This window comes from Arvicola amphibius, chromosome 2 (assembly GCF_903992535.2).
Source record: "Arvicola amphibius chromosome 2, mArvAmp1.2, whole genome shotgun sequence".
Classification (NCBI taxonomy): domain Eukaryota; kingdom Metazoa; phylum Chordata; class Mammalia; order Rodentia; family Cricetidae; genus Arvicola; species Arvicola amphibius.
Genome location: NC_052048.2, coordinates 80039096 through 80054292, shown reverse-complemented (window position 1 = coordinate 80054292; position 15197 = coordinate 80039096). Strand labels below are relative to the sequence as shown.

The 15197-nt window shown below is 43.0% G+C and overlaps 1 protein-coding gene across 2 annotated transcripts in view; it reads left to right on the top strand.

The window, feature by feature from the left end:
• Nucleotides 1–15197, top strand: part of Gng12 (G protein subunit gamma 12) — a 108968-nt gene that overhangs the window by 35497 nt on the left and 58274 nt on the right. For both annotated transcript variants that reach the window (XM_038319792.2, XM_038319793.2), the window contains one exon: nt 10499–10551. The gene's annotated coding sequence lies outside the window, so the exon portion shown is untranslated. The remainder of the gene's footprint in view (nt 1–10498; nt 10552–15197) is intronic.

The window sequence follows — 15197 nt, the reverse complement described above, 5'->3', positions numbered from 1 at the left end:
AGGACCGGCAGTGAGAAGGGATCTACATCACAGACAGCACCCACAATGAGAAGGGGTAACCATATCATAGACAGGACCAAAGAGAGTGAGGTTACCTCGTCACAGACAGAACCAATGTTCACAGGGGGTACCTCATCACAGATAGGACCAATGGCAAGAGAAGGTAGCTCATCACAGATAGAACCAATGGAGAAATGGGGTGCCTCCTCACAGACAGGAACAGTGATGAGAAAGGGTACTGCATCACAGATAGGACCAACAGTGAGCAAGGGTACCATATCCCAAACAGGACAATTTTTAAGCATTAAAGAAACTTCATGTCCAAATAAAAGTCCAAGACTCATGCATGATTTGTTACATTGTATTTATTGAGGAAGTCACTGGACAGAAAAATTAGTGTTTTTAATTTATGTTATATGTAGTTTTGACCAGATCCTGTGCGGTGAATTCTCAAGTAGTTCAAAATTAAGAATATCTTGCTTTGGGGCCATCCAGATATCTACGTGGATAAAGATACTTGCTGCCACATCTGACCTGAGTTTGATTCCCAGGACGTATGTGGTAGAAGGGTAGAACCTACTCCCTCAAGGTGTCCCCTGACCTCCAAATGCATGCTATGGCCATGAGTCTACCTCCCCTACCACAATAAATAAGTGCAATAATAATTTTTAAAAAGATTACCTTATTTTTAATGAAATAATCTCAAAATCTCATTTAAAAATCTCCAGAAGGATTATGCTTCAGAGGTAAGGGGCTTTAGAGATTGCTCAGTGCTAAGAGCACTAGCTGCTTTTTCAGAGAATCCAGGTTCAATTCCCAGCACCCATTTGGCTGCTCACAGCTGTCTGTAACTTCAGTTCCAGGTGATCCAACACCCTCACACAGATACACATGCAGGCAAAACACCAATGCACATAAAATAAAAATAAATAAACCATTAATTTAAAAAAAGAGGGAAGATGAACCAGGTGGGTGTTATGCACCTGTATTCCCAGCACTCAGGACAGCAGTCAGGAGTACTTCATGCTCTAAGCAGTCCTGAACTGTAAAGACCCTGTCTTACAACATGCGTAAAGGAGAGGGGAGGGCAGCTGGTGAGATGGTTCACCAAGTACAGTACTTACTGAGCAAGCCTGACTACCTGAGTTCCATAGGCACAATGAGGCATAGCCCCCAACACATACTCAACCATAATAAATAAAATGTAAAAAAAGAAAATCAATTTGTAAAAGAAAAGACGTGTCAAGTAGACGATTGGCAGTTAAATAAAAAATATTTCTAGCCAGTTAAAGTATAGATGTGGGAGGTGGAAGATGCTTCAGTGGATAAAGTGCTTGCTGGACAGACATGAGGACCTGAGTCTCCAAACTCTGGCACCCATGACAGGCAGGTGGATCCCAGAGCTGGCTGGCTGCTCGGTCTAGCTAAATCAATAAGCTTGAGGTCTAGCCTGAAGAGTGACTGAGGAAGACACCTGCTTTTAGCCTTTCAGAACACATACATATGCCTTCATACACACACACACACACACACACACACACACACACACGCATGCATGCACGCACGCACACACGCGTGCACATACACATAAAATCTTTTATTTCATGCTTATTCTTGTTAGGCTTCATTTCAGGTCCTGGGGCACAGCACTAAGCAATCAGTTACCTTTGCTCATAGAGTTTTCATCCCAGTGAGAGAGATACATGTAAATCAATAGCTAAGGAGAGCATCCGAGGTACCTTGACATACATAGCAAAGCAATATAAGGTGGGGGGATAAGGGAGGAGGGCCCTTCTGAAGAAACCTGGAGAACCTGAGGAAAACTGCCTAAAGTACCAGTAGAAGATGAGTAAATTTGAAGGCAAGACTGGTGCTTGCTAACAGTATGTGAAGAGAACAGGGTCCATGCACTATCTAGTGGGCTAAGCCAGGAGACCTGATGGCCACAGGATGGTCTTGAGTGAACATGCTAAGGCTGCCGAGACTTCTGAGGAGGAGGGTAAAGTGAACAGCCCATTGCTTGCTGGACTGAGGAGGCAGCAAGCAGGAATGAGGTTCCAGAATCTGGAGAGAACCATGGTAGTCATCTTCACTGGAGATGCTGGCTGCTTTAGGAAGTAAGAGTTGAAGGATGAATAGATTCGAAGGGATTTTGAAGGCCTGGGTAATAGGATTTGCTTATGCTCTGAATGTAGAGTTTTACTTACATTATTAGAGATGAGGCAATAAGAAAGGAGCCAGAAGTGGCACTGTGTGGTCGCTCATGCCTGTGATCTAGCCCCCTTAAAGGGTGAAGCAGGAGGATTGCAACAAACTTGAAGTCAGCCTGGGCTGTTACATAGCAAGACACTGTCTCCCCAAAAAAAAAAAAAAAAAAATTAAAGGGGAGAACTAAGCCATGTGAACAGAATGACTATTTTTAACACAACTTGCATTGCCTAGAGAACTCCAGTAAAACTGGAAGTTTTAAGTCTTTCTTAAATAATTCTGTTTAGCAGTACTTTCACACTGTTTCATTAAGAACTGGGTTGGCTAGCATTGCTTTTTGTCAGAGAACAACATGGAGGCTCACACCCCTATTCATTCTCTCTTCTTCCCAGAGAAGCGGAGCTAGATGGCATTTACTAGGCTTCCTGGGTTGATGTGTTGGAACTAGGATTTAATAGCAGGCTGTTGGCCCTTAATGTCTTAAAAGCTTTCTGCATCTCCTTCTGGAAAGTCATTTAACCTCTTGTACATTTTACTCACTACCCTGTTGTTTAGAGAGGAATATTCTTGAATAGTTCTGCTGCTTTAGTTAACAGCTCTGTACCTACAGCCCAAGTATATCCTCCATCTTATGCAGAGTCCAATCAACCCAAGCAATTGGGTTGAGTACCTGGCTGTTGGTGGTTTCCTTGATCACCATTGTCTTTAATAAGGCTTCAAAGTGAGGATCTAGAGATTGTGGGTTCCTCCGTTGCTGCAGTTTGCACTATGGTTCACTTGATTTAGGTTCTGCCTGATTAGTGTTTCTTAGGTAGTAAGACATCTCTCTTATCCTGACTCCTCACTGTAATCTCTTTGCAGCCCCAGGAGTTCCTAAGAACTCCTTCCCTCTTCTCGTTAGCCCTGGTCACTCACCACAATAACAAAAAACTTACACATTTTAGCCTCACAGAGTTTCTTTCCCGAGAGATCCAGAGTCTGGTCTATAGCTAACTGATGGACTCAGGGACCCGACCACGTCACCTGTAGTCTGCATCTCAGTTTCCCGTGGTACTCGGTAGTAATTGTTATACCCAGAAGCTTCCTCAAAGACTAACTATAAAGTTCAGAGTGGATGGAAATAGACTTTGAAAAACATTAAAACTATTTCACCAAGAAGCAACATCATAGTTTCTGAGGCTTAAACAAATATGACTGTTGCATATTTACTAAATGTCACAGCTGAGAAAAGCTACCTCAGGGTTACAGATGCTGCTAGCCTAGTGTTGGTGCCTTTAATTCCAGTACTCGGGGATGCAGATACAGAGGCAGGAGGATTTCTGTGAGTGCAAGACCAGTCTGGTTGACATCGTGAGTTCTAGGTTCACAGCAGCGACATAGTGAAACCCTGTTTCAAAAAGCAACAAACAAGAACAACAAGATTGCAAACGTTTTAGGAATGTATTTGTAGCTGTATATGTGTGTATCTATATTAGTTGTTGATCAGGAATTGTAAAGAAGACATTCATAGATACAAGAAAATCAGTAAACTAGTACATGGATGAACAAAGAGTATTTTTATTGTAACAAATCATGAATAAATGGGAAATGTTCATCTTTATTAATTATGTTAGCAAAAACAGAACAATATCAACAGTACCATTTTATTTATAAAACGTTAAAATTTTAGGAATTTGTGCTGGAGAGATGGATCAGTGGTTAACAGTGCTTACTGTTCATGCAGAGGAGTTCTGTTTCCAGCACCCTTGTGGGCAGCCCACTACTGCCTGTAACTCCAGTTCCAGGAATTGGACATGTTTTAGCGACCTTCGTGGGCTCCTGTGTGCATGTGGTACACATAAAGAAACACAGGCACACACATGTACATATACACATAAACTCCCCCAAATCCTCAGGGAACAGATCTTGGGAACAGTTGGTGGTGTGTTAATAATAGCTCCAATAGTGGAGAGGAGCTCAGAAGCCCTACTCCTAACTGAGAAGGTACCGACAGTTAGTTGATAGCTTCTGAGAAAGGAAGAGTCAGTTTTCCTTAATGGTGTGCCAGCTCCTGGTAGGTCAGCACACATCAGTGGATGGCCCTACCCCCATGAGTCAGAGGACCTGGGGCTCGTTCCTGGTGTCTGCATGGTGGCTCTCTCTCACAGCCATCTTCAATTCTAGGAGCCCCCTTCTAACCTCTGCAGGCCCCTGACATGCTTGTGGTGCACATACAAACATGCAGGCAAAGCACTCACATATAAAATAAGATACGTATTTTAAAAAATAGACTCTTAGACTACATATTAAGGATTGTGTCTCTCTAGAAAAGTTACTTTCAATGGTCAGCTTAAGCCAGGTCAGCAAGGATCCCATCTTGAGGTGGAGGCAGAGGTGGTAACACCTTTGGTTACAGTGGGCCTGTTCACCACCCTGGGGACATGTTCCTAGGACAGACGGCCCCATCTACTTCATCGTCTAGACTTAGTCATTTTACCTTCAGAGTCCCTCCACTTCTGTCCCTGCTGTCACCATCAGAGCACCATCATTTCTTACCTGAGCAGACAGCTGGCCTCAGAATTGGTTGCCTTTTGCCCACTGTTGTTTCTAGATGTCACCATATAGCTACAAAAGAGAAGTAGTTGACCTCTTCAGTAGTCGTGACATTCTCTGCTCTTGTCAAACGTGTTTAGAGCCACCCTTGCTTGAAATTGACTTCTTACTTTGTCTTCATATTATTACCCACTGCAGGCCTTAAGTCAGAAACAGCATTTATCTCATCAGAACCACTTCCCTTATTCTCTGCTGCATCCCTAGTGCCTCCAGCTAGGCCCAGCAAGTATTTGCTTTATAAACATGCCAGTAAAGAGTTGAGATATCAAAAATCAAAATACAGATGCATGATTTGGTCCCGAGTGCCAGATGCCACTATACATGAGTAGAGAGCACATCATGTCCCTACCTCGAACGGGCATCACAACTAACTGCATTTGTCTTTGAATGGTGCACTGATGCAATCTTTGGGATAAGTTAGAAAAAGCTCCTTTTCCTGGAGGTCTTTGAATGTCTCTGATCCTGAAGAGGAAGGACCATGTCCTTATACAACGTTGCTTTCTGTGATCATCCAGGAGAAGTTTAGAAAGATGCTGTAGAACTCTGGGCCATTTCCTAGCAAGCAAGGATACTTTTCATTTTGGTTCTCTTTTCTCCAGCTAAAATCGTTATATGCTATTTAGGCATACTTTCCACGGAAGACCCATATGTAGGGCCAGGAACATAGTTCAGTCCATAAAGTGAGGACTGAGGTCAACCACAAGCATGCATGTACAAAAGTTGGCTATAGTAACACACAATAATCCAAGTGCTGCACAGAGAGTAACAGCAAGGCCCTGGTGGGTAGCCAGTTGGCCTTCATTCAGAGTTCTAGGTTAGAGAGGGACTGTCTCAAAAATAGGTAGACAGTGCCTGAGGCACAGCACCAAGCTGCTCTTTGGCCTAGACACATGCATACACACATGCTCCCTATGCAAAGTAGAATCAGACCGATGGATCTCTTAGAGATATGCTTGAGTCATTGACACTCTAGTTCTTATGTTCCCTCACGTGCTGACTAGGCCTAAAAAGTATTGCTGCCTTGGTAATGGCTGGGATGAAAAGATAAAGGCAAGCCGGGCGGTGGTGGCGCACGCCTTTAATCCCAGCACTCAGGAGGCAGAGGCAGGCGGATCTCTGAGTTTGAGGCCAGCCTGGTCTACAAGAGCTAGTTCCAGGACAGGCTCTAGAAACTACAGGGAAACCCTGTCTCGAAAAACCAAAAAAAAAAAAAAAAAAAGAAAAGATAAAGGCAAAGTGTGCTTCGTTAAAGTAGCTCTCCAGTCACTCTGTGTGCTTTTAATGTTCTTATGTCCCATCCCTGCAGTGCTGTCTTTATTGAGCATCTGCTATATACTGAACGTTCTTATGATGGTCTTGGAAACACAAAACTGTGGTATAAAGGTGGTTCTTAACCTTCTAGGATTCTGTAAAAGTCTCTAGGGAGACCACCACAGTAGGTGTAAGGGTGGTGAGAGGAGGGCCATGGAACCTCGTGAGTGGAGCTACAGTGAGGCAGTTGGAGCACAGGCTCTGGTGACGATGGGCACTTAAAAGAAATCCCACACTAGCTCAGAATTGAGAATAATCGAGGGTTATTTATTTAGGGGGTAGACTCACAAATTAATATCCTCTGCTGGAACGGAGAACAGCAACTGAATCCCGCAGCCAAAAAAGAGGCCAGAAACGCGCTTTATATCAGAATAAATAATATAAAAGGCCACGCCCAAGCGGACGGGTAACTTAAAGGCTACTGGCTATAGGAGTTCCTACAGCACCTCCCCTTTTTGTTTAAACAAGCGAGTTCTAAGCCTAATACAAAAGTATATACAATAAGAACAAATATATCAAGCAAGAAACATGTGATAAATGTTTCAGTAATTATCCTATCCTAATGAGTTTAAGTCTTGTATAGTAAATAACTTAGCCAAGTCATGAAAGGAAAGTAACTACAACTATCTAGTCTTCAACCCCATCGAATATCCAAGATGGGAGATGATATTACTTGAGTAAACAGGAAGTGCAATCAAGCAACTTCCAAAAGTGTACAACAAATGACAGAGACAACTGGCTACTTGGGCAGTCACCCAAAGTCTCATTTGCAATGTTGAAACAACCAACTTTGGCTAAGGCCTAGCATAACTGACAGACCATTTCCAGAAGCAGGAAAATTTTCAAAACTGTCTTACCCTGTCTTGGCAAGATTTGACAGTCAGTCTTTTTCCTTGTGTCTTGCTTATCCATTTTCTGATACCATGTACTTTGTCAGTGGTTGAGGCATGGGCAGTTCCTTGCCCAAAGCCCAGTTTTGCCAAGAAGAAAACAAGCTCCAAGTGGAATGTCTTTGGTGCTCAATGATTCTCTCAGGAGTAGATCAGTGCTGTCAAGAGCAATTGTGTCTCATATCAACAGAACCCTAAGTTATTTAAATGCCGTACTGTACAGTTCTTTGAAGTGGTTGAAGATTACCTATCTATGCAGAATACAATCTCTATGTATCTAAAGAACCTGATTAGTCTAAATGTAAGTATGACAGATATAGATGACTACTGATCTATAATTCTTAATACCTGTATAACTTAAAGACTAAGGCTTCATATTAGAATATTATACAGAAAACAACTGTGCAACAAATGAGGACAGTGACCTCAAAATGTAAATATTGTATAAGTATCTCGATTGGAGGTAGAAATGTACATTGCAATATGATAAATACATCCTAAAACTGTATCAATATACAAAAATGTTTTAAGCAGAGGTAGAAGCATGCATGCATACAATATGACAAAATAACTTTGCCTAGGTATACAAGTATGGTGGATGAAAATAGGAACGTTTTCAATATAATTTAAGTTTGCATCAATATACAAGAATCTATACCAATGTAAATTGCCTATAAATAATAGCTCAGAAGCATTCACTCAATTACTTACTATTATTAGTGTAAGTTCACACTAATCTATTATCCCATCCAATTCCCCCCCTTTTTTTACAAAGAGATCCCTGAGCCTACAAAATTTCACCCCCAACTGCCAACTTTATGCCAATTATAATTAACCCCTAAATGATGTCCCTAACCCTGAGGACAAACTTTGTCCTTCTTACTACACTCCGGGAGCAGATTGTCTGACTTTACCACCTGATGCTGTTACCTACAAGCCCTGTGACCTTAGGCTTATTTATACTTATTTACTACCTGCTAAATGGGACGATAAAGGGTGACTCAGAATTACTAACAGTATTAAAGAATCTTGTGGTGCATTGGTACCTGGCTCCCAAAAGATCAGCTCTTACTCTATGTGCTGTTTCCTGTGCTCAGATCAGCTGAATTGAACACATGCTGCTGCGGTGGTAACCACAGTTAGTGCTGGGTTTGTTGGCAGGGAGGTCTATGTGACAAGTATAGCATGCCCATGGGGAATGGGAGGAATGAGACAAGTGGGAGGTTGGGTGAGTCTTCTTGCAGACTTGGGGCCCAGTGTGTGACTCTGGTGCAGCCTTAGCCTGCAGGTTCTGCAGTGTCATGGGTGAGCTAGCCAATTCATCCTGTGGATCTAAGTTTCTTCACTGCATGTGATTTCTACCTATGCATTAATAAAAGGATGTATTTTTTTCTGCCTTAACTCACTGCTATTGGTAAAACAGCTGCGTAGATACGTAGTTGTGATTTCTTGGAGAAGGATGGAAGTGTTGGACCTTGAGACTGATGACAGAGACAAAGTGTTCTGTAGATTTCATATGATCTCCCCCATTCCCTCCCTCACTTCCTCTCTCCTCCTCCCCCTCCCTCCCCCCTCACCCAAACAAATGCCAAACTCACTGCACTCTACTTGATTCCAGGCCTGCTTGTGGTTTTCATATTTCAAATTGTTTTTAATTTTTAAGCATAAAGTAACTCCCATTTGCCATTGCTGTTATTGTCTAACCATATTATTATGAGAGCTGATTTTGATAGTTGGTGGCTGTTATTAAAAATGAAAGGTATATTTTATTTTGAGATTTTTGGATTTAATAGAGAGTGGCTTGCTACAAGCATGGACTCTGGAGGCAGACCCTGCCACCCTCTTCAAGCCTTGGGTAAGCTTCAGTTGCCCTGTGACATACACGTAAAGTCATCTTGAGGATTAGTTGAGGTAAAATGAGCAAGGGCAGGTCCTGCAGGCCCCTGAATGTTGCTGTGTAATATTTGCTACAACCGATTTCTACTAAAATGAGGTAGTGGTGGATTATTTCGAGAAGCAAATAGCGGCTGCTGGCTCTATTTTGGCAGCTGGAGAAATGTCTCCCTGGATGAAAGTCTTGGCTGCATAAGCTTGAGGACCTGAATTCCAGTTGCCAGCACCACATAAAAACTTAGTATAGTCTGTTACCCTAGTTTTGTAGGGCAGAGATAAGCAGATCCCAGGGGCTCGCTGGCCAGACAGTCTAGCTGAAAGGGTCAGCTTAAGATTTGGTAAGAGAGCTTATTTCAAAAAGTATGGTGAAGAAGTTGGAGAGGTAGCCCAGAGGTTAAAGAGCATTTGCTGCTCCTGAAGAGAAGGCAGTGGTGCACATAGAGAAACATAGTAAAAACATTCATATACAGAAAATAATTAATGAAAAGAATGGAGAACGATAGAGGAAGACATCTCACATCAACCGCTAATCTCAACACATGTATGCATGGGTGTGCATTCCTTTTTATAATACACATATATATGCATGCATTTGCATACATACATCCATACTATATATATGTATACACACATTCAATTTCAGTAGATTTGCCTGGGTTTTGCTGAAAGCCAAGAATATCTCTCACAATCTGTTTGTTGTGTTCTGTGTGCAGCCACTGGCTCTTATGGACTCAGGTTGTGGCTTTTCTGAGTTCAGAGGCACTGGATCTTGACAATTTAATTTTGAAAATAGAGCAGGGGAGGATTTGAACAGCTGCAAGTCGAAGGGCGCAAAGAAGCAGATGTAAGGTGAGGAAGTAGGAGCTGTAAACACAGACTCAGATGAGTAATTTGTAGGAAGGATTGAGCTGTTCTTGTTACGAAGTGACTGTGGGGTAACAGGTTAATCATCGCTGCTGTGGGGACCATTTTTTCTGTTTATATAATTGTCAAATGATGTCATCTGTAACTTCAAATATACAAAATAAAGTTGACTTAACTGAAGAAATGTAAAGTATTTAATTTTTATGTGGACTTTATATTGCAATAGTATTTTTAATCATTCAAATCTCTTGTAAAAACTTCTGTCCATTTCTTTTTACTTTTGATGTCGCTTGTCTTATTTTTCTCCTGGGGCTTGCCATTATCAGTAAAGCAAAATGTTGTTATTTACAGGCTCAGGTGACTACATTAGAAGCCTGGCACATCCCTCCTAGTGTGCTTCAAGTGCCTTAATCCTAGCATAAGGGGGTTGTGGGACCAGGGCAGGAGTGACAGCTGAGGAGGCTTCTGCTCACTTGGAGAATTTGGATGAAAACACTACCATTTATAGTTATGCTGGCCTCGGCCTCCAGCCACTCTGAAGCAGAGGAGGGAATGCCTTCTATTCAAGAAGTTGAAGTATGTAGGCAAAAAATTACTCCCTCCTCTAGTAGGAGCCAGGAACAAGCTCCATTAATCTTTAACTGGAAGAATAAATACTCAGCATTACAGTCACTTGGGATAAACGCATATCATTTCCACATATGATTCACTGCTGGAATGTCTGTTTAATTCTCTTTCAGATTCACCACCCCCTTTAAAACCTGGAGACATTGGACTACACAAAGCCTTGTTGGTAAGGTCTCATTCATTCACAGAGTGACTGCGTGAGGTTTCTTTTGAAACTCTAAATCAAATGCATCCCTAAACATGGCTGAATATTTGTTTTCATTTTTTTCTCTTTAAATGATTTATGTATTTTCCATGCCTTAAAAAAGTTTTTTGTTTTGTTTTTGGCTAAGAATTGAGGCAAGAAGTAGATCTGTGACTGCATGCCAGATGCTAGATTAAAATAAAAACTTCTGTAGAATGGAACCGTTTCCAGGCCCGTGCTGATGTTCTTGTTTCATATAGTATCGAAGACAACAAACTGTTCCTTGGCTGAGGAATTTGCCTTGAAGTATATTGTCGTGAAAGTAGGTGCACAGCCGCACACACTGGGCTGTATCTCTTTAATATCTTTTCACAGTTTTTCATTGTGTGTGTGCATGTGTGTCTAAGGGGAGGTAAGTGTACATGAGGGCAGCTGCACAGGCCAGAAGAGGGCATTGTGTCTTCTGGAACTGTAGTTGCTGGTGGTTGTGAGCCACTATGTGAGTGTTGGAACTGAGCTGGGTCCTCAGACCCTTTGCAAGAGCAGCCAGTGCTCTTAACCATGGAGCTGTCTCTCCAGCCCCAGGTCATCTTAGTGCTTTGTATTCTTTCCCCTCTAACCCTGTGTGCCTGATTGTTGTACTGACAGTACCTCAGTGGTAGAAATAATTCTTTTAAGTGAACGTCTGAGGACTAATCTGGTATCACTTCCTGGTCTTGCAGCTGTATTCTGTTTGTGGTGTTAGCATTTGCTCTATAATAAGCCACCCCAAATTTACTCCTCAAATAGCAGTTGTTTATGTATCTTCAAGTTCTGTATGGGGGGTGGGGCGTGTTTGGGGCTCAGCTCAGTTATATGACTCTTCCGGTTCGAACTGAGACTATTCATAAGTAAAGTCCAGGTGAATGGTGCTTTGTTTCCGGCAGTCACGTGGGTATTGGCTAAAGTGTTTATAATGCCTGAACCGTGGATCGGTGCCACATTAACTGTCCTTCAGGATGTCCCTCCTCTGTGCACAAAACATATCTTCCCCTCCCCATCACACCAGCCCTGGCATCTCTCTCTGGTTTCTATATTCCTATGACCTCAGCCCATCCTCTCTTGTTCACTCCTTACTAATCTCTTTTCTTCGTGTGTGGTTTTTGTGTCCAAGCCAGAGGTCAACTGTGGGTGTGAGTCCTCAGGCCACCATTGACCCTGTGTTTTGTTTTTTTGTTGTTATTTCCGTCACTGGGACTTGTAGGTGGACAGTTAGGCTAGCCTCGCTGGTCAGCTAGCCCAGGGGCCTGACTATCCCTGCATCTCCAGCATTGGGATTACAAGCACATGCTACCGCAGTGGCGTTTGACATGGTTGCTGAGGATTGAATAGAGGTCATGAGGTCTGCACAGCAAGCTTTTTATCTACTGAGCCGTTTCCCTAGCCCCTATGCCTTTTAACTTTGTTAGGCTAATCTGTTCACCATCACGTAAAGTATCTTGTTTCATTCTGCTTCCCCTTTTCCACCTTAAAAGCCTTTGTTTTCCTTGTGTTGTTGTTGTTGTTGTTGTTGGTGGTGGTGGTGGTGATGGTGGTGTGTGTGTGTGTGTGTGTGTGTGTGTGTGTGTGTGTGTGTGTGTATGTTTTTGGTTTGGGTTTCCTTTATTTTTTAAGGGTCAGTTGAATCCTGCCTTATTTTAGCCATCTGTGATCTCACCCTCTCCAACCTCCTCACAAGCCAAGTAGTTCCCTCTTTTTTTTTTTTTAAATCCTGCCTACTCTACCCTTTCTGGTGCTTTGTTAGTTTTTTGAAAGCAGTAATTTCCATATGTCTTCTATGTAGTCCAACAGCACAAGCAGAAAGTACAACAGATGCTTAATTAACCAGAAAGCAGCCCAGCCAAGCACTCGTTCACACCACCCTGCATCCCAGGTTATCGGATTCACACTAGGTTCATGTTGCTTTCATTCATCAGGCTGGGGAAGACCACACGTGACGCTTCACAACTGGCAGCCTCTGGTCAGTGCGAGAACGAGACACGTAGGTGAAGCTTGGGCTTTGGAGCAGCTCTGGCAGTTCCCTTACAAAAGCCACCTCTCCGAGCTGCAGTCACCCTCTCTGGAAAGTGGGGGTGCTGATTAACTCAAAGCTTACTGGAAATGGGGAAAAAATAAAATAAAAAAGATTGTGTGTAAAAACGCTGTGTAGACCGTAAAGTAGAACTGAAAGACATTAGCTGCTTGTGGACCTCTGACTACTCAGTAGTTGAAGAGGGAGGTCACCTACAGAGTAGTAGTGGACGGACAGACGGTGGGAAGTAGGTGGAAATGGCAGGAGTGAATGGTTTACTAACAGGGTCAGCGGTAGTAGGTAGGGTAGGTCTGCTGTTCACTAGGTGGTACCTGTGTGCCAGGCCCTGTGCTGTCTGTTTCCATACATGTTGCCTTGAACATTCCCAGCTATGTGCAGAGCCATCTTTCTCTTGGGGCAGGCTCCCACTGTAGCCCTAGCTGAACTGGGACTCAGAAATACTGCTTCAGCCCCACACATGCCAGAGTGCAGGTGTAGGTGTGGCCACCACGCCCTGCTCTCACATGGACCATTTTTAATTTTTAGTTTGTATTGGTGAGTTTTTTGTGCATTTTCTTTTATATCCTTCAAAATACTGTGTCCGATGTACCTATCTCTGGCAAAGATGTGATGTTAAAGTTATTGATCATTGACAGCTAGACATTCTGTAAAAATTTCATTCAGAGAAGTGATTTTACTTCAGTCAGGATTGGTACCAGAAAGGGGTCCCTAATTCCACAGGAACTGATCTACTCATGGAAGGAAATTTACTTTGGGACTTTATTTTCCCTTCAGTAAGGTTTATTGGCTCTAGTTATTCTGCTCATAATCAGCAGAACTCCAACTTATACAGGTCACTGACTTCTGTGACTGGCATGTTTGCCCTGTGTGAGCTTTCGGCACAGCTGTGTTGAGGGACTCCCAGAACATGTATCCAACTATATGTGCTCTCTCTCCTGTCCTCTGCCACCTTACCTCCATCAGCTTCATGCTCATCCGTGTATCACGCTCCATAGCTGCACCATGGTGGCAGATGTAGCCACCAGCACCCACACTGTTCCCGCAGAAGAGCTTAACAAGAGTAACTCTGCAGCCGTAGTTCTAATAGTAGTATCAGGGAGGTATTTTGATTGGCCTGCTTTGGATGGCCTATTGGAATTGGCATGATTAAAAGTGGGGAGTAGACAGGAAGCAGTATCTCTTTGAACACACTGTTCATGTGTCCTATGACCAAAGGCAAGTCTACCGATACCAAATGTGGTGAGTTCCCTGTGAGGGAATTTTTTTTAAAGAGTTTTCCCCAACAGAACAGATATGGAAAGAAGATACTAGGCAGACAAAAATCTCTAAGCACTGAAGTGGTCTGATTTAGAAACTTACTAATTTGGAATCAAACTCAAAAAGTTGAAAATTTTAGCTGTAGCCTTGGTGGCACTGCTGCTAGGTTTCAAGTTTGGTGTCATGATCCTGGCTACCAGCAGTGAGCATAGGCAAGGACAAGATGGGAGGTCTCACTAGGGGTTTGGATGTCGTGTTGCATCCCAAAGAACCATAGAGTAGTTGGTACTTGGAGGCAGTGGTTGAGCTTCAGTGGCTCTGCAGACCTCCTGTAATGACTGCCAACTTCTATGTGTGAGGGATCCTGTGTTCCGTTACTCTCGCATTGGGCCCAGCTGATAAACCATTGTTTGACTTAACCGTGGCTGTTTTAGATTTGGCTAGTTTAGTCTCTGGCATTAGTCTCTGCTCTTGGCTCACCTATCAAAATTTAGTGTCCATTGTAAACATGACTGCTTGTGGAACAGACGGTGATGTCAGTGGCTGAGCATTCTGCCTTAAATTATATATTGAGATTTTCCAGCTTTACAAAGTTTTGGCAGTCATGACTGCCATTTACCTAATGCCGGGTTCTGCTAAATACTTTATGTTCATTATCTGAACTGCATACTTATTCACATGACTAATTCTGGGAACTTTAATCTGTCCCATTACATCCTGCTGGGACCAGCACCTTCCAGCTGCCACTCCAGGCATAGGACACTGGTTCTTTTCTCTCTCCCTTGTTTACTCCTGTAGGCCTCGTCTCCACCTTCCCACCCACAGGTGATAGGATCAGAATCCCAGCGTTGGAAGACACGGCTATAATCGTGTGGTCCATTGCTTTCACACTCTGCTCCAGACACACATTCTACACAAACCTGCTCAGCTGAGAGAATAAAACAGTTTAGGCTTAGCTCTCAGACTTGGTCCGGTACATGATCTGAGTACTCCGCTTGCTTTCATGTGTGATTCTGGGCAAGCTACTTGCCTCTGAGCCAGTTTCCTTATCGGTCAGAGTGTCCATTCCTGCCTTATGGTATTGTTAAAGGGGCTAGGTGAGGGTCATACCTCACCCCTAATACACGCACATAAATACATACATGTACTCATTCGTTTAGAAAATTTTAGTACTCTCTAGGAAAGGCCACCTGCTCTTCTACATGCATGGCTTAGGATCTCTCTGGGTGCCATAGGAGGAAGAACAGTATTGTCTCAGCTGGCCTAAGGACTGTGTTGTGTTAACTTTTCCTGGGAACAA